The sequence below is a fragment of the Peromyscus maniculatus genome, chromosome 23, assembly GCF_049852395.1.
Source record: "Peromyscus maniculatus bairdii isolate BWxNUB_F1_BW_parent chromosome 23, HU_Pman_BW_mat_3.1, whole genome shotgun sequence".
Lineage (NCBI taxonomy): Eukaryota > Metazoa > Chordata > Mammalia > Rodentia > Cricetidae > Peromyscus > Peromyscus maniculatus.
In genome coordinates this window covers 53,784,488-53,807,940 of record NC_134874.1, presented here as the reverse complement: position 1 = coordinate 53,807,940, position 23,453 = coordinate 53,784,488, and the positions used below count along the sequence as shown (strand labels likewise).

Genomic DNA, 23,453 nt, shown 5'->3' with positions numbered 1-23,453 from the left:
TGTGCCACACATAATCCCATGTAAACCCTGCTAGATAGGCCATCCTAAGGACCAGTCCAGGGAGACTTGCTCGGTGTTTGGCTGCAAAATGAACCACAGCTCAGGCAATCTGTTTAGTTGAGCTCCCTACACTCTTGGGGCTAAATTCCACAGGCACTCAGCTGATGTCCCAACTCGCAAAAGCATGCTGAAATCTGGTGTGACAGGAGTTCTTAGAGCCATATTCTTCCTGTTTCCTTTAGCTGTGAAAGCAACAGTGACCTCTGTGTGCTTGTTTATCATTTGTATTTGCTTTTGAGCTGTGAAAAGAATAGAATACTTATACTCTCTCTGCATAGTTAGTTCTGTGGATCAAAAGCAGGGCTCTGTGTGTGCTAAGTACACATTCTCCTGTCGAGCCAATCTCTAGTGCCATGGTGACCTTTTGATGACATCCGGCTATTACTGAAGCTATTGAGAGGACACTCTATTATTTTCAGTTCATCCATGGCTTTAATTCGTCTCTCCCTCTCCTGTGTTCATAAATACATGGATAGCATTGTCCTAAAAGAAGCTCACGTTTAAGAGTTAGATTTGAAAGAGGGACTAGGGATATTTTTGTACCTGTTTTTTGTTTGTGTGTTTGTTTTTTGAGACCAGAGATACCATGCCGATGAAAATGGTCGGAATTAACAGCTCGCTGCTAGGCTCCAGGGACCTGCTGCTGAGCCCACTAGCTCTCTGGAAAGAAATGCTGCCCTCAAAGATCCTATAAGTCTAGTTCTTCAGGTGGGAACACACTGGCCACAGTCGGGCAGATGCAGATGGCTTCTGCCCATGAACATCCTGCCATGGGCCTGGTGGGAGACTTAAGGGCAGAAAACAAAAATAAACTAAGTAAATTAAGTTTCCAAATGGCCTAGGAATGTTTTTACTGTCAGCCGTATTTCTACTTTTTAGAAGATGCTATTAAAATGAGTACAATGTGTTATTTCCTAATTCTTCCATTGGCGTCCACTGCCAGCACCGCTCTTGACTACAGGCGCCTCTGGCATTTTCACTCTTTGTTTGAGGTTTTCTGTTGCTGTTTTTGCATGTGTGTGTATGGGAATGGGGTTTGCCTCTGTTGCGGGGGGCAGAGGAAATCTTGGGTGCCATCTGTCTTGGTTTTTATACTTTTCCTTGGCCTGGAGCTGTTGATTAGGATAGACTGGCTGGCCTGGGGACCTGCCTTATTTACTGCTACGGAGTGGGGATGACAAGCATGTGACACTGTTCCTGGCTTTTTTTTAAATGTGTGTTCTGAGGATCAAACTGGCTGCCCTCATGCTTGGGCAGCAAGGACTTTACGCAGGGCGGCGTCTCCCAGGCCTTCTGTTGCGCTTGCCGTGGTGCGGCTCTGCAGCCCCGTATGGCTTTTAAACAGCCCGTCCCATGCATTCGGTTTTGCATTATGACTTCTGTCAGAGTGTCAGCCTAATGCACGTGATTTGCTAGATTTCAAATTTTCTGAAGTGGGTGGTTGACGGGCCTGCCAGGCCACGACTGTGAGAATGACAGGAAGTGCTAGTTCATATGCGACTATTGAAAAGTTTCATATCACATTAAGATCTATGCCCTGGAGCTTCTGTCTTTGTCTATCGGAGTGGCTATGCCACACAGAACTGGTTTGATTCCTCCTCGTGTCATTTGAAGTAGCTGCTGTGGCCCAAATCATCTTAGTAGGCCGTGTCTTCTCTTGGTTTACCAAACTCTCTTCATGTGAAAAGGTTTGCAATTTTCCCTACTGAACATGCTCCGGTCAGCTCATTTTGCTCATCAAATATAGCAGCAGACCTGATGTGGGGTGCAGGTGTGGGCATGAGTGGGCAGTTATCTCCTTCTCTCTGGTGGCTTGCTTCTGTGCCCTTATTATACTGACCAGTATTTACATCCCAGTTTTCATCCCCGCAGAACATGTTGACCGGGATGCAGGTCTTTCTCTCCCCAGGTGCTGTCGTCAAAGCCACATCTCCAGATCACCTCCTGTCACTGTGATGATTTCATTGTACCTGCTCAGCCTCACAGAACTGACCCTCCTGATGACTTTCATCTTGTGAGAGTTAGCTCACTGGGTCAGCCCATGGAGATTTCTGAAATGAATTCTGCCGCTTCTGTGGCTTGGATGTTGGATGCTGGTATTCCCCAGAGATCTAGGCATGGAATTCTTGGTTGCCAGGATGGTGTTATTGGAAGATGTGGGAGAATGTTTAGGAGTCTTATGAGAACACCTTAGGTCAGAGGGGGCATGCAAAATGGGTAGCGAAACCTGGCTTTCTCTTCTTTCTGTCTCTGGCTTCCTGGCCATGAGGTGGGGAGAGGATTCTCCAGTCTATTTTCCATGTCCAGCCCAATCGGGTGCCAGCTATGATCCCAGACCAAACCATTGCCAAAGGTCAAACTATTAGTTCACAACTTTCCTGTGTGTGAATCTCTGTCAAGGTCTTGGCTCCACAAATCCATTAAGAGTCAAATTAAAAGTGGAAAGCAGGAAAGGGAGATTTACTCAGTATGGCTACATTGAGAAGTGGGACACAGAGATGCGGTGAACACCCGACGTCCATCTTCTAGGTCCGGAAGTGAGATTAAACTAGATGGCTAAGCGTGCTCACATCTAAGTGGCCCTGACCAAGCTATGGTACTTCTCACCACACCATTGTCTGGGCTTCAGACTCCTTCTATAAGGCGGTCGGACAAGCTCCTCCACCCAGAATTCCAGAGGAAGTCCCCATTCTTTGGGGTACAGAGAGAGAGAGAGAGAGGGAGAGGGAGAGAGGGAGGGAGGGAGGAAGGGAGGGAGAGGGAGAGGGAGAGGGAGAGGGAGAGGGAGAGAGAGAGAGAGAGAGAGAGAGAGAGAGAGAGAGAGAGAGAGAGAGAGAGAGAGAGAGAGAATGGGAAGAGCATATACCAAACAGCTCACTCCTGTCTCTTACATCCTTAATATTTGGCTAGCTCTTAAGTGCCAGGCACGGCAGGAGATTGAAAAGCATGATGGTGTAGCAGAACCTCTCTGAAGTAGCTGTGATGCATAATGAACGGGCCACACAGCACGGATGCAAGACAGGTGATCTGTCTTCTTAAGGTCAGCCGGGCCTTGGACAGGTCTTCTTGACCGCGGACCAACCCCAGTTATTCTTACCGAACGTGCTGTTTCTACTCGCTTTGAGCAACAGGATTCTTCCAGGTCAGTTTTGCTCATGGAATCTGGGAGGGTCACAGCAAACTTGTGGAGACAGCCTAAGATATCTGTCTGGTCATTTTCATTGTCTTCTTCTGACTCACACACCCCCACAGATGAAGGTACATAGTTTCTGAGGTCTGACCTAGGCCTGACCTGAGGATTGCTTCTGCCAGTGGGGAGCTCTTGTGCACTGTGCCGGAGGTTACCACACTCTTTCCAGCTTGGAAATCTTGGTAGCTGTGGTCACCGCCTTGATCACCAACGTTGGTCACAGCAAGTTGGCTGCACTCAGCAGGTCCCAAGAGCAAGGAATCGGGGGAGATGTGTTACTTGGGTTGAATGTCCAAGTCCAGGTATTGCATCTGCTTTCGGGTTTCTCAGGGAGAGTCTGTGGAAGAACAAAGAGTTCTTATTCTCAGACAGGCATTCATTCTCACACTTGGCTTTGAGGAAGCAAAACAACAAAACTCACCGATGAAGAAGGGGCGTGGCTCCCGGAGCCTTCCAGAGGCTCCCTAGAGCAAACAACCCCAGCCACCCTAGAGGCTTTTCTAGGCTGTTCCCCTCCAGCCTAGAAAAGCCTCCCTCTTTCTCGGTAGATACTGGGCCTCATATTTGCTTTTGACCTACAGTTTGCCTCTTTCCTTATCAAAGTCTGTTCTTAAAGACTGACTTTATTATCGCAAATTACGTCTATATGCATGTGAGGGCAGGTGCCCTGGGAGGCCACAGATGGCAGGCCTCCTTTCTGTAACCGGAGTTACAGGGAGTTGTGAACCACAGGACTTCGGTGCCGAGAACCCAACTCATGTTGGGACAGCAATACGTGCGTGCCCTTAACCACACAGCCATCTCTCCAGCCCTTCAAACTCCACCTGTAAATAAAAGCGACTGTGGATTCACAAGGCCTCCTCAACAGGGAAACGCCGGGAGTTTAAAGGAAGGATGTATTATTGACCTTGGTTACATCCAAATGGTTTCAAATGCAGCGTGCATAGGAAAGTCTGGGGGAGATTGATTGCCCGTCCTACAGGCAGAGCCAGAGCGATCTTCAGTTATGACAAAGTGGAGAACCGCCTTTCCATACCGAGACTGCAAGCATATTGGGGCTGGAGAGATGGCACTGTGATCAAGAACACACACTGCCTGTACAGGTCTGGTTCCCAGCACTCATGTTAGGCAGTTCACAGCCTCCTATAATTCCAGCTTCAGGGGATGCAAGCCTTCTGGTCTCTGCGGACATCGGCACTCAGGTGTACAAACCCTCACACACACACACACACACACACACACACACACACACACACACACACTTAAAAATAAATTAGTTAATTGAAGATTTAGAAAGACTGAGCTGGGTGTAGTAGCACAAGCCTTTAATTTGGGCACTCAAGAGGCAGAGGCAGGGGGATCTCTGTGAGTTCACGGCCAGCATGGTCTACATAGTGAGCTCTAAGACAGCCAGGGCTACACAGTGAGACCCTATCTCAAAAACAATTGAGACCCAAAACAGGAATACATTGAGAGGAAGGAGACCGTTCCCTAGACCTAGGGAACAAGGAGTCGCTGAGTGGCTTAAGCAACAGAAACAACGTCTGGCCTCTCTAGAGTGACAAGTCCCATGTTGTCAGGCTGGTTCCCCTGGGGGCTGTGGCTCTGTCCCAGGCTCCCTTCTCTCTGTGCCTTGCCCATGGCCATCCTCTCCTTTCTCTTCACCGTTTTCCCTTTCTCATACGTCTTTCTGTCCACATGTCCTCTTGTCGTGAGGATATGAGGCGTCCTGGGTGAGAGTTCACACTAGAGATTACACTTCAACTGTTCTTCCTCTAAGGACCGTGTCCCCACGACATGGGTTAGTGAGGCTTCCTGGGAATGTGGAGGGCATAAATCTCAGTATTGCAAAACATCGCATCTTCTAATGATCTCTGCCTCCTCCACACGAGTCGTGACTCCTTTGTGACTATGCTGGCATTTTTCTTTTCTTTTTTTTTATTAGGTTTATAAGAAATTCATGACTTTTCTCCTCTCTTTCCAAACAGCTGTTGATATTAATAGATTCCACTAATTTTTGCAGTCATTTTAGTATTTACCTTTCCAAGGCTTTCTTATTAATTTTTACCTGTGTATGCGTGTGCACGCATGCTCGGGTATATATGGTACTGAGGACCAAACCCGGGGCTTGGTGCATGCTGGGTAAGAAAGGGCTCTCTGCCACTGAACGCCATTTCCAGCCCTACTCTCTAGTTTTGTTATAAAAATGTTCAGGCCTATGAATTGACTTTAGACTCTGATTTAGAGTATAAAGGACACAACAGCCACATGATCATGGGAGTCAGACTACGTGGGTTCGAGTATTACCTCTGTCCATAATCTCTTGAGACTGTGATAGAGAGCAAAGTAAGATTATTTGACCAGTTCCCGGGATGACACTGCAGTAATTTGCTTGTCCGAGATAATTATAGTAGTTTAATTATGTTACATTTATCTTTTCTTGTATGTGTATGAGGGTTTTGCCTGCGTGTGTATCTGGGCACCATTTGCATGTCTGGTGCCCACAGAGGCCGGAAGAGGGTGTTGGATGCCCTGGAACTGAAGTTGCAGGCAGTTGTTACCACGTGGATGCTTCAAGTCAAAACCAAGTCCTCTGGAAGAGCCACGGTGATCTCCACCGTCTTTCCAGGCCGCTAAAAATCACATGGAAATGCAGCTTTTCTAACAATGTATTTTCTCCACGAGGCTCGTCAGTCTCCCCCACACCTAGGAACTTAACACAACCTTCAGCGTGTTGCTTAGGGGCTGTGCTCAACATGAAACATGAAACATGTGCTAAACATGAAATTGCTGGCAACCTGTGAAAAACATGTCCCCAAACAGACCATAGAAACGATACATGTTTATAGTATGAGAGCTGAAGCAGGAACAATAAACCCCAGCTGTGTGTTTAACAGAGGATGAACACATCTCCCCACCCTCGTCAGGAAAGCTGCTTTCTGCGGTGGATAGAGATTAACAGGGAAACCTGCAAACGACCAGTGTGCGAAGAATGAGGGAGCATGGACTGCCCAGCTCTAAATGGGACATCTGTGCCACAACGCTGCCTCCCAAGACACAAGAGTCTGCGCACACGCACACGCACACACACACACAAGAATTAGTAAGAAAGTCTTGGAAAGGTAAGTACTAAAATGATTGTAAAAATTAAAGCAGTGGAATCAGTTAATAAAATCAACAGCTCTTTGGAAACAGATAAAAAGGCATGAATTTCTCATCAACTGTGCTGGCTAGTCTTATGTCAACTTGACACACAAACTAGTGTTATCTGAAAGGAGGGAACCTTAACTGTGAGAAGGCCTCCATATTATCCAGCTGGAGGGCGTTTTCTTAATCAGTGATTGATGGGGGAGGACCCAGCCCATTGTGGGTGGTGCCGTCCCTGGGCTGGTGGTCCTGGGTTCTATAAGAAAGCAGACTAAGTAAGCCATGAGGAGCAAGTCAGTAAGCAGTGCCCTCCGTGGCCTCTGTATCAGCTCCTGCCTCCGGGTTCCTGCCCTGCTTGAGTTCCTGTCCTGACATGATAACAAATGCTGGAGGGTGTGTGGGGAAAAAGGAACGCTTCCTCCTGCCAATGGGATGTGAAGTGGTGTAGCCGTTGTGGAAATCCATGCAGAAGGCCCTCAATAAACTAAACTGGGGTTATCAAATGACCGGTACCACTCCATCAGTCTAGCCAAAGAACTGTACATCCCACCAGAGACACTTCGCATGTGTGTTCACTGTTCACTGCTGTTCCTGTCATGGTATCAAGGTAATGAAGCCAGCCTGGCTGTCCATCAAACGATGAATGGATAATGGAAATGCAGTCTATATGTGCAATGGGATTTTATCCAACCATAAAGAAAAACGAAATCATGCAATCTGCAGGAAAATTGATGGAACTGCAAAATATCATATTCAGTGAGGCCACTCGGGTTCAGAAAGATAACCAATCACTCTGTGGTCTTTCTCCTACAGATCTATCTTTAGCTTCTATTTTTATATGTGTGTGTCTATGTGGGAGTGAGGGGGTCAGACGTCCAGAAACTTGGGGGAGGAATTACTTTCAGCAGAAAATTTCCCTATAATTCAATCTTAGTCATTTTTCTCTGCATTGTATTTAAAACTGAAAGAGTCATGATTGATTGGATTAGGACCTGACCACTTATGAGAAACTTGGAGTCCTTGATTGCGTTCTGTCGGAGACTGCTGTTCACATTCACTTCCAGAAGCACTTCTGATTAGCCATGCGACTGGAAAGTGCTAGTGCTCTGTTTTTGCACTTCTACACACTTAACCTTTCCTTTAAGGATAAAGGCTTTAGGTTAAGCAAAATATATATAAATGATATACATCCAAAATCCATATATGTGTGTATTTACCCTAATAAAATCATATATGTGATTTTATTATATAATATACTATAAATATATTTATGATATGTAATATATTTTAATCATATGTGTATGATTTTTACTAATGTTGTAAAACAGAAAATGACAGCTATGTATGTTTGTCAAAGATCTTACATTTGATCCTCTTTTTATGATGAAATTACAGAAGAGCACAGCCCTCCCAATGATTGCATTCAGACTCTGGGTTAGCTCACTCTGTATGTAGCAGAAAATGTGCTGAGTTGTTAAGTCTCACCAGGAGAGAGAAAAGCCATGTCATACATGTAAAGGGTGATTGGATGCTCGTGCTGACCCTTCCAAAAGTACTAAAGCCAAAAGGTTATAAAGAAAGAGGTTCTTGTTCACACTCTCTTAACACGAGCTAAGGGTCTCCTCATCTTGGCTCCAACTTGTATTCTGTTTGTAGTATTGATTTCAGAGAATGATGCATTTTAAGAATTTTCATATAAGGTAAAAATATATCACCGAAACTCCTCAAAGTTGAGGACTAAAAACAGAAAGAGGAGGACTGTAACCACCCTGGCAGGAGCGGAGAGATTCTGAAGGGACACACCTGTACCCCTCCCTGCTGCCGTCATACGATTGAGGACCCCCAAAGAATTAACATTTCCGCTGGGCATCTCATGCTAGGATGAGGAAAGGCACGAAGGCCTGGCGACAGCCAGGGGAGGGAGGCACTTGTTGCCCTGGAGAGATTTCACAGAGTTCTGAGAGCCCCTCAGATCGCCCTGCAGGGCAGATCCTGCGCTGAGGCAGGAGGAGTCAGAGAGGGTGAGACGTCATCGTCGTAAGCAGGCAGAACCGCCGAATGAAGTCTACCCCTCGCCAGCTCTTGAAACCGAAACCCCGCGGCCGTAGTTCTGCAGAAACAGTTGCTCCTCTCCCCACTGGCCACTTCGCACACGCCCCTTTCTCTGCTTTTCACCATCTGTAATTGGTGTGTCGAGGATTTTGGGGGCGGGGGAGAGCGGGCGAAGCGCAGCCTGCTGGGGCTTCCAGCGCCCAGGCTCTTCGCCTAAAACTCCAGTCACAAAGTTACAAATGGGGCATAGCTTTATCTTGGTGGAAACAGGTAGCAGCAATCCAACAATGTGACCCGACGGATGGCATTGCATTCCAGCTCTCTGCTCTGTCTTCTGAGAGCTCTAGCTAAAGCCTCGGGATGCTGCGCAGACCACGGCCTCTTCTGACAGAGTCTGAATCATAGAAACGATGTGACACATGACAGCTAAATTCTCTACATGGGGATAGAAATGTACATTTAAGTGGAAAATCTGAATTTTATGGGCCACCTAGGGAGCTGTTAATAAGGCCCAATAAGCAAGTTACCAGCATGAACTAGTTCAGGGAGCATCCTGCTTCTCAACACACAATCACATTCACAGACTGCGCCTTCATTTTGCATCGATCTGCTCCCCTGCCTTGATTCTGACTCCTGCCTGCTGCTTTCTCGGAGATGCGGGAGAACAGATCGATCCTGGGAGGCGCGAAGAGGTTCTGCTTTCTCTAGAAGTGATCGATGGCAACAGTTCTCATCTTTGTTACTCTCTCATTGCGAGGGGCCAAGCTTCAGAAAGCTTTGCAGAAAAGAAACAGCAGGTAAATGGAAACACAAGATTCCTACCTCACGGGCAGGAAGTTGGAGGACATACTTGGATGGTGCCAGGAACATTCAAAATACAACCGGGAGGATGCTGTACGCATTTGCGAGGAAAAGGGTTTATAATGATGTTGGAACCAAAACTGTATCTTTCATGTCAGGGTATATTCAGAAAGTGAGATTAGATCATGAGTTCTAAACGCAAATAACTGTTTCTCCTACCTTTTCTGGGAAACCTGGTCACTGTCTTCTGTTTTTGGGAGATGGGTGTTCTGATCATATTTTTCCATTAAGGAAGGTAGAGTGAAGCCTCTGTGGGGGGATTGGACACCTGATGCATTTTGTACTTCCTACAGTTTCTCCTAATTTTGTCCAGATGGGGAAATGTGTGTTTTGGTATTTGCTGGTGATTCTAATTCCATATCATGTGATGAACATGTATTTAGATGTTTATAATGAACTGAATGTTGGTGTTGCCCTTCCCAACAGAATTCTTATGTCAAAATCCCATGCCCAGTCAATGATGATAGATGATGAAATCTTATGAATGACAGGAAACGAGGTCATGGGGCAGAAGCCACTGTGAATGGGGTCAGTGTTCTTATGAAAGAGACTTCGGAGAATTTCCTCGCTCTTTCTACCGTGTGAGGTACAAGGAGATAGCCCAAACGGGTGCCTCACAAAAACCCGGCCATCCAGAAACGCTCAGTTGGGTTTTTCAATATCAAGAACTGAGGATTTTTTGTTTTTTCTACCACGCAGCCTACAGTAACGTGTTATAGTAGTCCAGAATGACTAAGGTAATGTTTAAGTAAACATCTTCACTCTTCAGTCCAGTGGGGAGAAATGGCAACCTTACATTACACTGAGGATTTGCTATTGGGGAATTAGGTGTTAACTTTCATAGTCCAGTATCTTCTGACACCACTGTAAACCTCTTACTAGTGACAAAGGATGGCTCTGTCTACCCTCCCATAAGCCAGACAGCAGTAGAGAATTTTGCTCTCTGCAGTACTGAATCACAACATCTTGTTATGTATTTACAAATACAAAGCTCTTCTCCTTTTCTATTTTATAAAACTAGACCTTGGAATCTGGGTGTACTGGTGTGTGCTTTAATCCCAGCACTCAAGAGGCGCAGGCAGGATCTCTGTGAGTTCAAAGTCAGCCTGGTCTATGGAGCAAGTTTCAGGACAGCAAAGGCTACACAGAGAAGCCCTGTCTTGAAAACCCCCAAAACAAAACCAAACAAAAAACAAAAACAAAAAACTAGATCTTGGAAATTAAAATGTCCAAACATTTTATGTTTAAAATGTCACATGGGTGGGTTTGAATGCAATGTTCCCTTAGTGTTAAAAGAAAACCTTCCGATAAATTTAAATAGAATTCATTTTAGCACAGTTAAGCAATCAAGAGACCTCAGAACCAGATGTCTGAGAGTTTTATGCTGCCATGTGGGCAGTCCAGGGACCAGACGAAGTAAGACACAGAGACAGCATGCTGGGTTACAGCAAGGCATTGATTCCATTTGGGTTGGGTGCAGTCTGAGCAGCTGGCTTCCTGGGACTGCCTTGAATAAGACAATCTGTTCCAAAAGGTACTCTTATACCAAGCTCCGGCTCCTTTATACACTGCTTTAGCTACTGCTTCTTACATAGAAATTCTGAGTAGGGAGACAGACTTTCGTCAATGGCTTCCTACCTATTGAACTTCATAGGACTTGCTGATGGTGAGTCATGTCACAGGGTTTAAACACATGTGAACAGATGTGATTTGCTCTTGGGTACCACAGAGAGGTTAGACATCTTCTCTTTGTGAGGTTTTTATTATTTTTAATTATGTGTAGGTGTGCAGGTATGTGCACATAGGTGCAGTGCCTGCTGAGGCCAGAGGCACCAGATTCCCTGAAGCCGGAATTACAGATGGTTGTGAGCTATCACGTAGGTGCTGGGAACTGAACTTGGAACCTCTGGAAGAGCAGCAAGTGCTCTTAACGACTGAGTCATTACTCTAGCGTGCTAGACATCTTTCCTGAGATGGAAATTCCATGACAAGTTTTCTTGATTCTCTGTGCCCAATTACTACTAATTGTAGCTGTGAAAATGGGGGGCGGGGACAGAGCTGGGTGGGATTGGTGACAGTCGTCTTTACTCCGTCACCGGGGCCAGGAGTATTTTGCTGTTGGAAAAGGTGAAAGCCTCCAGGAATGGTTTTTCTCAAGCTCATGAAAGGCAGTCTGCTCTCCTTGGAGAGAAAAGGGCACTCTATACAGAATAGCATGAAACACATTCAAAGAGATCCCAACTCAAGATAGAAGGATGGACATCTCAAAGATGGAGGAGGTTCCCACTACCCATCATATCTCCAGTGCTCTGCATCAGGCGTATGGCTTTGTCACCAAAGGTGACGGAGACTTCTAGAGGGAAAGCTTGGGCCAAAGGAATGGATCTGAGGATGAAAATGTGAGGAGGACTTCTGTCACAGATGGTAGAGGACACTCATGAGAGAATGCTTCAGTCAACCTCACTCGGCCGTCAAGTGACCCAGGAGAACACTGGTAACACATATATATATATATATGTGCATACGTGTACGTGTGCATGTGTGTGTGCATGCCTGTGCATGTGTAACAAATATAAAAAAGAGGTTATCAACTTGAGAGTGGGGAGTCATGGGAAGAATTTGATGGATGGTTGCTGGGAAGGAACAGAGAGAGAAAATGGAGAGGGGAAGTGATGTAATTTTTTTTTTAATTTAAAACCTCATAAATTTTATGTAATCATTTTTACAAAGGATTTCAGTTACACATGCAACTGTTTTAACACTATTCCATGTAGTACTTCACTCTCCCAGGACATATGTGTGGAGGTTTCCACAACTGCCCCCTTCTACTGATGTATGGAAAGGGCACAGGCCTGGAGCTGGGACAGAGAATTACTTGGGCAATTCTTTGGTAGCAAGGCAGACTATATTTGAAGTGTTTTTGCAGCATGCAGATATTAACATCTTATCTAAGCATTTGGTCACCCTGAGAGAATCAAGGGATCACAGGGACCAATTAGCTGGAGCTCAGAAGTCACATTCATTATGGCAACAGAGGCCATGTTCGGTCCTGTTAAGCAGAAGCACCTTGACCTTGTAACTGTCTCCGTTCTGGCTTTCTTCCCTCACCCTGACTTCACTTTCACACTTTAGAATTTCAAACCACAAAGTGACATAGTGCCTATAGATTTTCAGTCAAGGTCTCTTTTTCAAAAATCACTAAATAGTGACATCTATTTGCTCAAAATTAATATTACATCGTAGCTCAATGTTTTGGAAGGCAGGGTATAAGATAGACGCTGACATTTTTATAGTGGTATGCCTGTCTTTCAGGCAATATCGTCCCACCACAGTCCCCAACCCATCCACTTCCTGTTCACATTTGTGGAAAGGCCAGCCAAATGTCAACCCTGGAGATGCTACAGAGCAGCCTGGAGCAGTGGGTGAACACCAGGAGCGGAAGCAAGAAGAGAGGCTCAAAGTTAGACGTGTGAGTGTGTGTGTGTGTGTGTGTGTGTGTGTGTGTGTGTGTGTCCATAGTGCACCACAGTGCATGCAGCTTTATTATCGGGAATTGGTACATTATGTAGTTTTATTATCAGCAATCGGTTCATATAATTATGGAGGTTAAAGAGACCCAGCAGAACTGATGGTCTAGTTTAAGCCTGAGGTGCTAAAATCCCAACTATGTAAATTCTAATTAGAGTTCAAACTCAAAGGCAGAAGGATGATGGCCCAATTTTAATATAGTCTGTCAGGGAAAGAAAAACTTCCCTTGTTTTAGGATTTTGCTTTAACTCGGTTCTTCAACAGATTGGATGGAATCCACTCATACTGAAGAAGGCATTCGCCTCACTGAGTCTTTCAGTTCCAGAAACACCCTCACAGGGGCTGGAGAAATGGCTCAGTGGTTAGAGCACTGGCTGCTCCTGCAGAGGACCTGGGTTTGGTTCCAAGCACCCACATGGCAGCTCACAACCATCTGGAACTCCAGTTCCAGGGGATCTGATGCCCTTTTCTGGCTTCTGCTGGACTGCATATACAGACATAGTACACAGCATAGATGCAGGCAGATCCTCATACACATAAAATAAAAACAAATAAACCTTTAAGATTTTACCTACATGCAATATTAAACACACATTCTTTAAAAAAAAAAAAAAAAGGAATGCCTCACAAACTCAGTAAAGTTGACACAAATTGAAGCATTCCACCACCAGTTTCCTCTCCATCCCTGGGACAGACTTTGGTGGCCCTTGTGAACTTCGCCTTCTGGTATTCACACCCTACATGGGCCCCTGTAGGACTGACCACCTGTCTACATTTGGCCAAAAAGACATTAGCATGTGTGGGGAATGGAAAGAGTCTCTATGCACTTGCTGGCGGGTGCTTGTACTCTCAGAATTTGCCATTTTGAAAATCAACACCATGCTTTCCAGGAAGCCCAAGTAGCCTCCTGGAGGCATGCATATGGAGAACTGAGACATCTGGGCAAAAGCCCAAGCTGAGTTCCTGGCTAGTGGCCTGTGCCAGATACCAGCCATGTGGGTGAAACAGCTTTAAACCTTCCGAGTATCCCATCGTCCCACTTGAAAGCATCACACAGAAGGACCTACCTGTCACAAGAAAGAATTAGCCAATGGTCGTTAAAAGCTGGTGCATCTTAGAGTGTTTTACACCTCTATAGGTAACCAAAGCAAGCCCCCTGCATTCTGTTTGTCTGTCCAGACACTCAACTTCCTCATGGGCTACTATCATAATCCTGCACATCACACTCTGTGTTCAACCACTCTGGTGTACACTCACCAAAGAAATCTTTCTAAAAACCATCAATGGCTCCCCGGGACCTAGCGGAGAAAGTCTCCTTTACAAGCTGGACTGTAAATATTATTCTAACCTAGGCCTGATTCATCTGTCCAGTTCAGTCCACTGCTTCATTCTTTGGGTGCCAGTCACAGTGAATTCTGTTCTGTTTTGCCAGGGGCCAAGTTCTCTTGAATACCCATGCCCATGTTCTCCTTACCCTGACAACTTCTCTTCGATCCTCAGGTGTGGTGATAATCTAATTGTACTGAATTATTATTTTGATTGTATGTTAATAAATAAAGTTGTCTGGGAGTCAGAGCTATTAGAGCCATAGCAAGAGTGTGGCGGTGGTGGCACACGCCTTTAATCCCATAGATATCTGTGTGTTCAGGGTCAGAGCTATTAGAGCCATAGCAAGAGTGTGGCGGTGGCGGCACACGCCTTTAATCCCATAAGATCTCTGTGTGTTCAGGGATACAGCCAGCATTGGAGACATATGCCTTTAAGACCTAGGGGGCTGTACATTCAGACAGTGACGAGGCAGTCATGTGTTTGGGTTTACAACCAATGAGAAGGCAGAACAACATACTTTAAAAATACGAACCGACAGGAAGTAGGTCTCTTTTCGCGAAGCTGGGACAGCAAGAGGAAGGGTGAGATTTTAGCTCTGAGCTCTGACTTCTCGGCTTTCTCTTTTACATTGTTTCTGTGTATCTTATTTAATAAGACGGTTGGTTACATCTACATCTGGCGCCCAACGTGACAAGAATCCATTAAAAACTGCTTGGCTTGGCGGCAGGTCTGCTTTCCCGCAAGGGCGGCAGGCGGCCCGCGGCGGCGGCGGCGGCGGCGGCAGCGGTGGCACACGGCGGCCGGCGGCGATCGGCTTCTTAGTCCCAGCTGCTGGCGTCCTAGTCCGGGTAGCAACTTCTAGCCCGGGCCTAGGTCTGTGAGCAGCTTGCCTAAAGCCGGTGCTACAAACAACTCAGACCTGCCCTGCCGAACAGGGCCCTGCCTGTAAAGCCAACGCACGTGGTCGAAGCTTAAGGAAGCCAGACCCAAGCCTTGACTCGGCACAAGAGGGAACACGTGGCTGCATTTAAGCTTTAGCCGGCTACGCTTTCTTGTGCGTTCTCTCTTTCCTCTCTCTCTCTCTCTCTCTCTCTCTCTGGATTTACACCTGGGACACTAGGTGGCTGCTTTGAAAATCCCCTCGGATTTCTACTGTTCTACGCAGATTTGGTAAGTCATAATATATCAGATATTTTAAAGGAAACTATCTAAAAGAGAATTTTTTTCCACATTAAAAAACAAATGGGTTTTATGTGTACATTGGAAGAAAATTGGTTTTTGTTCGAAATTTTAGGCAGTCTGGCAATGGAACAACTATATAATATTAGTATTGGTGGAATTATGCACCTCATCACTATAATAATCCACATTTTAATATTTAAAAAGATAGTCAATTTAAGTGCCAGGATAACAGCGTTAGAAGAACTTGTTAAACCTGTAAAAATTCAGACAGAAGAAATTAACAGTGAAGTTGTTTCAAGTCGGGATCATAAGGTTGCAGAAAGAAAGCCTGTTTTCACACAGTCACCCTTAATTTATCCTGTAACAGTACAGCAGATGCCTGATCAAATGGCTACACAAAATACTTGGGCTCCAATTGAAATGTTGGATTTAAAAAGGTTTAAGGAAGCAATAGTATCTTATGGCATGCATTCCCCATATGTAAAGCAAATGTTAAACACTTGGTCAACATATAATAGGATAGTACCACAGGACTGGCGGGACCTCGCACAAGGTGTTCTGGAACCCAGCCAGAGACTTCAATTTCTGACTTGGTTTAAGGAGGAGGCTAAAAACATAGAAAAACAATGGAGGGATAAAGGAGTACAAGTTTGCCAGGATCAGCTTATGGGCGAAGGCCAATATGCTTCAGCACAAGCACAATGTTTATATGATGTCCAAACCCTAATTTTATGTTGAACGGCAGCCTTGAATGCATGGGACAAAGTTGAGGAACCAGGAAAAAAATCTGAGTCATTTACAAAGGTGAAGCAAGGCCCAAAAGAGTCTTTTACAGATTTTTTTACAAAGACTGGCTTCAGCAGTAAAGAGAACGGTCTCGGATTCAGAAGCTGGTAAGGCAATAATTGAATCTTTGGCCTTTGAGAATGCGAATGCAGCATGCAAAAGAATAATCAGGCCATTAAGGGCAAGATCTGCACCTATGGAAGATTGGATTAGAGAAACAATTAATGTTGAAGCTGATGAGCATGATGATACATGGGTAGGAGAAGTAATTTCAAAAGGTTTGAGGAGTGTTAGATGTTTTGGATGTGGAAAGCAAGGACATTTGAAAAGGGACTGTAGACAGGTCATTTCCAGAAACAATGTTTCTTCAAGGAACAATGGCAACAGAATGCCCCTTCCTTCTGGAGTATGCAGAAGGTGTGGTAAGGGAAAACACTGGACCAACGAATGTAGATCAACAAAGGACAGACAGGGTAATCCTTTGCCTCAGTCTTCGGGAAACTCCCAGAGGGGCCTCAGGCAGGCCCCCAGTGCAAATCCAGTTCAAACCTTTCCGGCAGCCATAGAGGAAATGCCTGCTCTGGAGAGCGATTAAATAACCAAATGCCTATTGGAATAAATCATGCTGGTCAGAATGATGAAACAGAGAGAATAGAAAATTCAGGAGAAAACATAAAGAAAATTTTTTGGCAAACTTCTATTAATGAACAAAGACCAAAATTAACGATAAAAATAAATGGTGTTTTGTTGTCTGGTCTGGTAGACACAGGTGCGGACGTTACCATAATTGCACCAGAATTTTGGCATCCAACTTGGCCTCTTCAGGAGGTAAACGTTCAACTGTTAGGAATTGGGACATTATCTCAGGTGAAACAGAGTGCAAGATGGCTCGAATGTATAGGTCCAGAAGGACAGAGAGGAAAATTAAAACCATATGTGGCTAACATAACTATGAACCTGTGGGGTCGAGACTTGTTGCAACAATGGAATACTCAGATTAACATCCCTCCAATCTCAGAAACAAATCATAAACTAGCACATGTTACTGAGAGAAATATTAGAAGATATTGTTCTAATGAGTGGTCACCAGCCATCCATATTATACAAGAACAGGGCACAATAACTGATGATCTTCCAAAGACACCAACAGCTCTACCTTTAAAATGGTTAACAGACAAGCCTGTATGGGTCCAGCAATGGCCTTTAACAACAGAGAAACTCCAGGCTTTAGAAGAGCTGGTAGAAGAACAGTTAAATGCTCAGCATATTGAAGAATCAACCAGCCCTTGGAATTCTCCTGTATTTGTTATTAAAAAGAAATCTGGTAAATGGAGAATGGTAACAGACCTTAGGGCAATTAACAAAGTAATTCAGCCAATGGGTTCTCTACAATCTGGGATGCCTTTGCCTACTCTGTTACCAAAAGGATGGCCTCTCATAGTTATTGATTTAAAAGACTGTTTCTTTTCAATACCCTTACAAGAAAAAGACAGAGAAAGATTTGCTTTTACAGTGCCTACTTATAATAATTCTCAACCGGTTAAAAGATTTCAATGGAGGGTCCTCCCACAGGGAATGTTGAATAGCCCAACTCTGTGCCAATATTTTGTACAGCAACCATTGGAAGTGATACGTAAAAAATTTCCTAAATCTATAATTTATCATTATATGGATGATATTTTACTAGCTGACTCAAATGCAGATACTTTAGAAATAATATTTGAAGAAGTAAAGAAAATTTTGCCTTGCTGGGGATTACAAATTGCTCCTGAAAAGATACAAAGAGGAGATTCTATTAATTATTTAGGATATAAAATAGAGCTACAAAAAATTAGACCCCAAAAGGTGCAAATTCGGAGAGATAGACTACAGACTCTTAATGACTTTCAAAGATTATTTGGAGATATTTCTCATCTACGAACTATTGTTGGGGTAAAAAATGATGAACTGACTAATTTGTTCAAAACCTTAGAAGGTGACAAGGACTTAAAAAGTCCAAGAGAATTATCACCTGAAGCTGAGAAAGAATTAGCCTTGGTAGAAAAGAAAGTGCATGAAGGACACGTGAATCGTATTGATCCAAAGCTGGATTGCATTTTGGTTATTTTACCTTCTAGGCGTTCTCCTACTGGAATATTAATGCAGAGGGAAGATATTATATTGGAATGGATATTTTTACCAAATAAACCAAATAAAAAATTAAAAACTTATGTGGAAAAAATCTCTGACTTGATTTACAAAGGAAAAATGAGACTTCGTCAATTAGCAGGCATAGACCCAGCAGAAATTGTCGTACCATTAACTAAGGAGGACATTGAAAAATTATGGGCAGAAAGTGAACCTTGGCAAAGAGCTTGCAGTAATTTTTTGGGAGAAATTAACAGCAAATATCCCAAAAGCAATAGAATTGATCTTATAAAGAGAGCTGATTGGATCTTGCCTCGAATTGTACGGCAAAAACCCATATCTGGAGTTCGTACATTTTATACAGATGCCAACAAAGAAGGAAAGGCAGGTTACAAATCAGAAAATTTAAGTAAAGTGGTTCAAAGTCCGTATAATTCAGTTCAAAAATCAGAATTGTATGCTATTCTGTTGGTATTAATGGATTTTTCAGAACCTCTCAACATAGTAACTGACTCTCAGTATGCTGAAAGAGTGGTGTTACATATTGAGACTGCAGAATTTATCCCTGATGCTTCAGAATTAACTTCACTATTTATTCAATTACAAGATACAATCAGGAAAAGGAATCATCCTTTATATATAACTCACATTCGATCCCATACTGGTCTGCCCGGCCCTCTAGCACAAGGCAATGATGAAATTGATAAATTATTGATAGGAAATGTGCTGGAGGCCTCAGAATTTCATAAAAAACATCACGTTAATAGTAAAGGTTTAAAAAAGGATTTTTCCATAACCTGGCAACAAGCCAAAGAAATAGTAAAGAAATGTCCTACTTGTTCCTTCTACAATCAGACGCCATTACCAGCAGGATGTAACCCAAAGGGTACTCAGAGAAATGAAATCTGGCAGATGGACGTGTTTCACTTTGCAGAATTTGGAAAATTGAAATATGTACACCACACTATCGATACTTATTCAGGATTTCAATGGGCAACTGCTTTGAGTTCTGAAAAAGCTGATTCTGTAATCACTCATTTGCTAGAAGTTATGGCCATCATGGGTATACCTGCACAAATCAAAACTGACAATGCTCCATCATATGTCTCTGTTAAAATGAAACAGTTTTTTGCTTATTACAATATAAAGCATATTACAGGCATACCACATAATCCTACAGGTCAAGCAGTTATAGAAAGATCAAACAGAACTCTAAAGGATATGCTAAATAAACAGAAATGGGTAACAAAAACCCCCAGAAATAGACTGCATAATGCTCTTCTAACTTTGAATTTTCTGAATGCCAATGAGAAAGGAACAACAGCTGCAGAGAGACATTGGATAATAGAAAAAACTACAGAATTAAATCAGCCTATATACTTTAAGGATGTGCTGACCTCAGAATGGAAACCAGGGTATGTATTACATTGGGGACGTGGTTTTGCTTTTGTTTCTACAGGAGAAGATAAGCTGTGGGTACCATCAAAATTGATAAAGGTTCGATTTGAACAAGAGAGACCTCTTAATTAGAGGAGGTGATAGTTCATCAACCAGCATGAACATCCAATTTAAACTAACTTGTATCAATAAAACATGCCTTTTCATTTCATCAGATAATAACTTGCCAAAAAGGAACATCCCCAAAATTAGTCTTGGGGAAAGGTTTTTGTTTTTGTCTTTTAGGAGAATGAAGGTTAAGGAATCTGAAGAACACTGGACAAATGAGACAACTGAAGAAAAGGGACAAATCATCTATCCCAAGAAACAGAGTGAAACGGTGTATGGGTATATATTATCTAAAAAAAATTTTATGTCTTCCTAAATGTTTGTTTCTGCTTTTCTCTAAAGATTTAACACTCTTGGTTTTCTAATAGTCCCAGTTCAATTAAAATTTAAAGCTGACTTTGGAGTTGGAGAATGGCTCTCTCCTTCTTTAAAATCAAGTATGTTGTTAAAAGGAAAATGCAAACTCCCTGTATCATGCCAGAATAAGAGCCATCTTCTGTTATGGTACAGGACAAAAGCAAAATTAATTAAGGGACTATTCTATTACTAATCTCAACTCTTTGATTCTATTCTGATTCTTTAAACTTTTCTCAAAGTATAAATTTTATATCAAAATTTACAAGATTAATATATATATATATATACATTTTAAACTTTGTTAAGATATGAATGGTCACATAGAGTACTAACTAATTCTAGAAAAAAGGCTAGCTGCATATATATGTTTTTGTGTTCGAGTCTCTTATCAGTTTTCTGCAGGAAATCATGGCCAGGCCTAACATCAACTGAAGTCTCCAGAAAGAAGATGGGGCCCCACAACAACAACAATTCCACGTGGACAATAATAATATCATTAAGCTGACAAACATCATCCATAGATCAGCTTTGAACTACAAGGTGCTCAGAGCAAATTTGAGATGACTAGCTGAGATGATCCAGTCTCAAAGACTACTTGAATAAGGACTTGAGATAAGCCCTCAACTTTGGCATTATACACAGACTGGATAATGAAGGATATAGTTACCTCTCCTAGAATTTGACAATTAACCTAAAATTTTTCTTTCAGGATAAAGAAAACTTCGCCCATACCCAGCAGGAAGCAAATTTAAGAATACGACGCCCACATTCCCAAAGAGGTGGTGTGGGGCGGGTGGTTTTTTGGTCTTTTTAATGGGTTTTGGGTCTGGGATAATTTTCAGTATTTAGGGGGGTTGGTTACAAGTTATTGTCAAGGGTTAGGAAAAAGGCTAAGCAAAGGAGATTAGATTTAAGGTTCTTGTTTAAAAAAAAAAAGAGAGAAAGAAAGAAAAGAAAAAGACAATTACTAGTTTTAAATACTTTACATTGGATTGAATTGTTTTATATTGTATACAAATTTGAAACTGATATTGTTAGAAAATGCTATATGTATATTTCTAATTGTATTTATTCCATCCATTTAACAATGTAATGCAAATTTCTGATCCTTGAATGTTATTATTATCAACTATTAGGATATAAAGAAATGAAAGTTAGTAGTTAGACATTACAATAGAACTTGTAGTCATATTAGATATGTTTTAAAAATTGAGCAGAGATGTTTTAGACAGGTCATCTTCAAACCCTTCAGAGATCTACAGAATATGACATTTACAATGTTTTAATAACTTAGAAAATTTTTCTTTTTTGAGACATGTCGGCTCCTGGCAGTACCAATCTACTTTAGAGAAAATATGGGCATTGAAGAAACTGCATATGGAGTCAACTTTCATTCTGGCAAAAGTTAGCCACTGGACAACAAAGTATCCTCGAATCAACAGGACAAAATGGACAGACAGATCACGAAACAAGGGACTACTGATTCTTGCCAAAACAAGTGTGGTTATGGCTTTATCAAAAGGCATCTTCTGAGGCCAGGACAATATGGCCCCATCCCTGAAGTGGCCTTCGCATCCGGAAAAGGTACGGTGCCCTTTTCTTCGAAGGCAGCTTAACAGGCAGAGGGCCGATGGATTCTGTTGTACAATGGAACAGCAGCTGAAAGCTCATGCCTCTCAAAAGTAGACTGGCATTTAATAGAGGGATGTGGAGAAGAAGGGGATGCTGAGATGAAGCCATATATACACAGCCAAGAAGAATGGACAGCTGAATTAAAAAACTGTCAACAATTTCCAGAATTTAAAATCCTGAATCATGACAGGACACTAGTGGAATTCAGGTGTTTCTGGTACGTGGACTGCTCTCACCCAATGTGAGGTTGAACTGTTGACCTTGTGTACATCCTACTTCACAAATGAGTCTGTCAGATACACTAAGCCTATAGGCTGAAGATGATGCCCCAACACTGCGGAGAAACCTCAGGTGACTGCCCAGGCAGCTGGCTGTTTCTGTCAACTCACAAAATTTTTTGGAAGTTGCTTGCATGCACTTCCTGTTTTTATTTTTGTTAGCTACTATTATTCCCTTCTTGGGTCTCTGAGGGAGTTGAAGATTAGTTAGTTATGGTTGAAGATTAGTTAGTTATAGTTGAAAATTAATTAGGATAGAAAGTGCATTAGATACATCTTGGATTTACCAAAATAGGATAGATAATGGAATTATTTTCTCTGATTTGTCAAATACCTGTTTAGGTATTTATTATTTGTATATATTGTATATAGTTATTGTACTTTTGTATATAGTTTTTCTTTTGTTAGTTATAACCTTTTGCTTTCTTTTTCTTTTTATTAAAATAGAAAAGGGGAAATGTGGTGATAATCTAATTGTACTGAATTATTATTTTGATTGTATGTTAATAAATAAAGTTGTCTGGGAGTCAGAGCTATTAGAGCCATAGCAAGAGTGTGGCGGTGGTGGCACACGCCTTTAATCCCATAGATATCTGTATGTTCAGGGTCAGAGCTATTAGAGCCATAGCAAGAGTGTGGCGGTGGCGGCACACGCCTTTAATCCCATAAGATCTCTGTGTGTTCAGGGATACAGCCAGCATTGGAGACATATGCCTTTAAGACCTAGGGGGCTGTACATTCAGACAGTGACGAGGCAGTCATGTGTTTGGGTTTACAACCAATGAGAAGGCAGAACAACATACTTTAAAAATACGAACCGACAGGAAGTAGGTCTCTTTTCGCGAAGCTGGGACAGCAAGAGGAAGGGTGAGATTTTAGCTCTGAGCTCTGACTTCTCGGCTTTCTCTTTTACATTGTTTCTGTGTATCTTATTTAATAAGACGGTTGGTTACATCTACACTCAGGACCCTTCAGCACTCTGCCTTTCCCTGCCACAGTACTTACCTCCTGCAGTGAATGTGTCCATTTTCTTATCTCCTTCCTTGAGAGAGTATAGGTTGTTTGAGGACATAGGATAAACAATATGTTAGTTGCGAATTCAGTGTCATCCACAGCGCCCAGCCCATTCATGTGCTCAGGATGTGTCTCCTCAATGAATCTTGTTTACTCCTCTGTCATTGTTCCAATAGGATGCTTAACTTTTGCCCAGAACAGTTGGGAAAACTATTGTTTAAAGACTGATTTGGCCGGGCGGTGGTGGCGCACGCCTTTAATCCCAGCACTCGGGAGGCAGAGGCAGGAGGATCTCTGTGAGTTCGAGGCCAGCCTGGGCTACTAAGCGAGTTCCAGGAAAGGTGCAAAGCTACACAGAGAAACCCTGTCTCAAAAAACCAAAAAACACAGTAAAGACTGATTTG

At 43.0% G+C, this 23,453-nt stretch overlaps 1 long non-coding RNA gene across 1 annotated transcript; it reads right to left on the bottom strand.

Moving 5' to 3' along the window:
* Nucleotides 1-2,943: 2,943 nt before the first annotated feature.
* On the bottom strand, nucleotides 2,944-23,347 carry LOC143270453 (uncharacterized). The gene is made up of 2 exons (XR_013047586.1): nucleotides 23,041-23,347; nucleotides 2,944-3,587 (listed from the first exon to the last, which is right to left on the bottom strand). It is a non-coding gene; the product is annotated as an uncharacterized LOC143270453 (long non-coding RNA).
* Nucleotides 23,348-23,453: the final 106 nt, after the last annotated feature.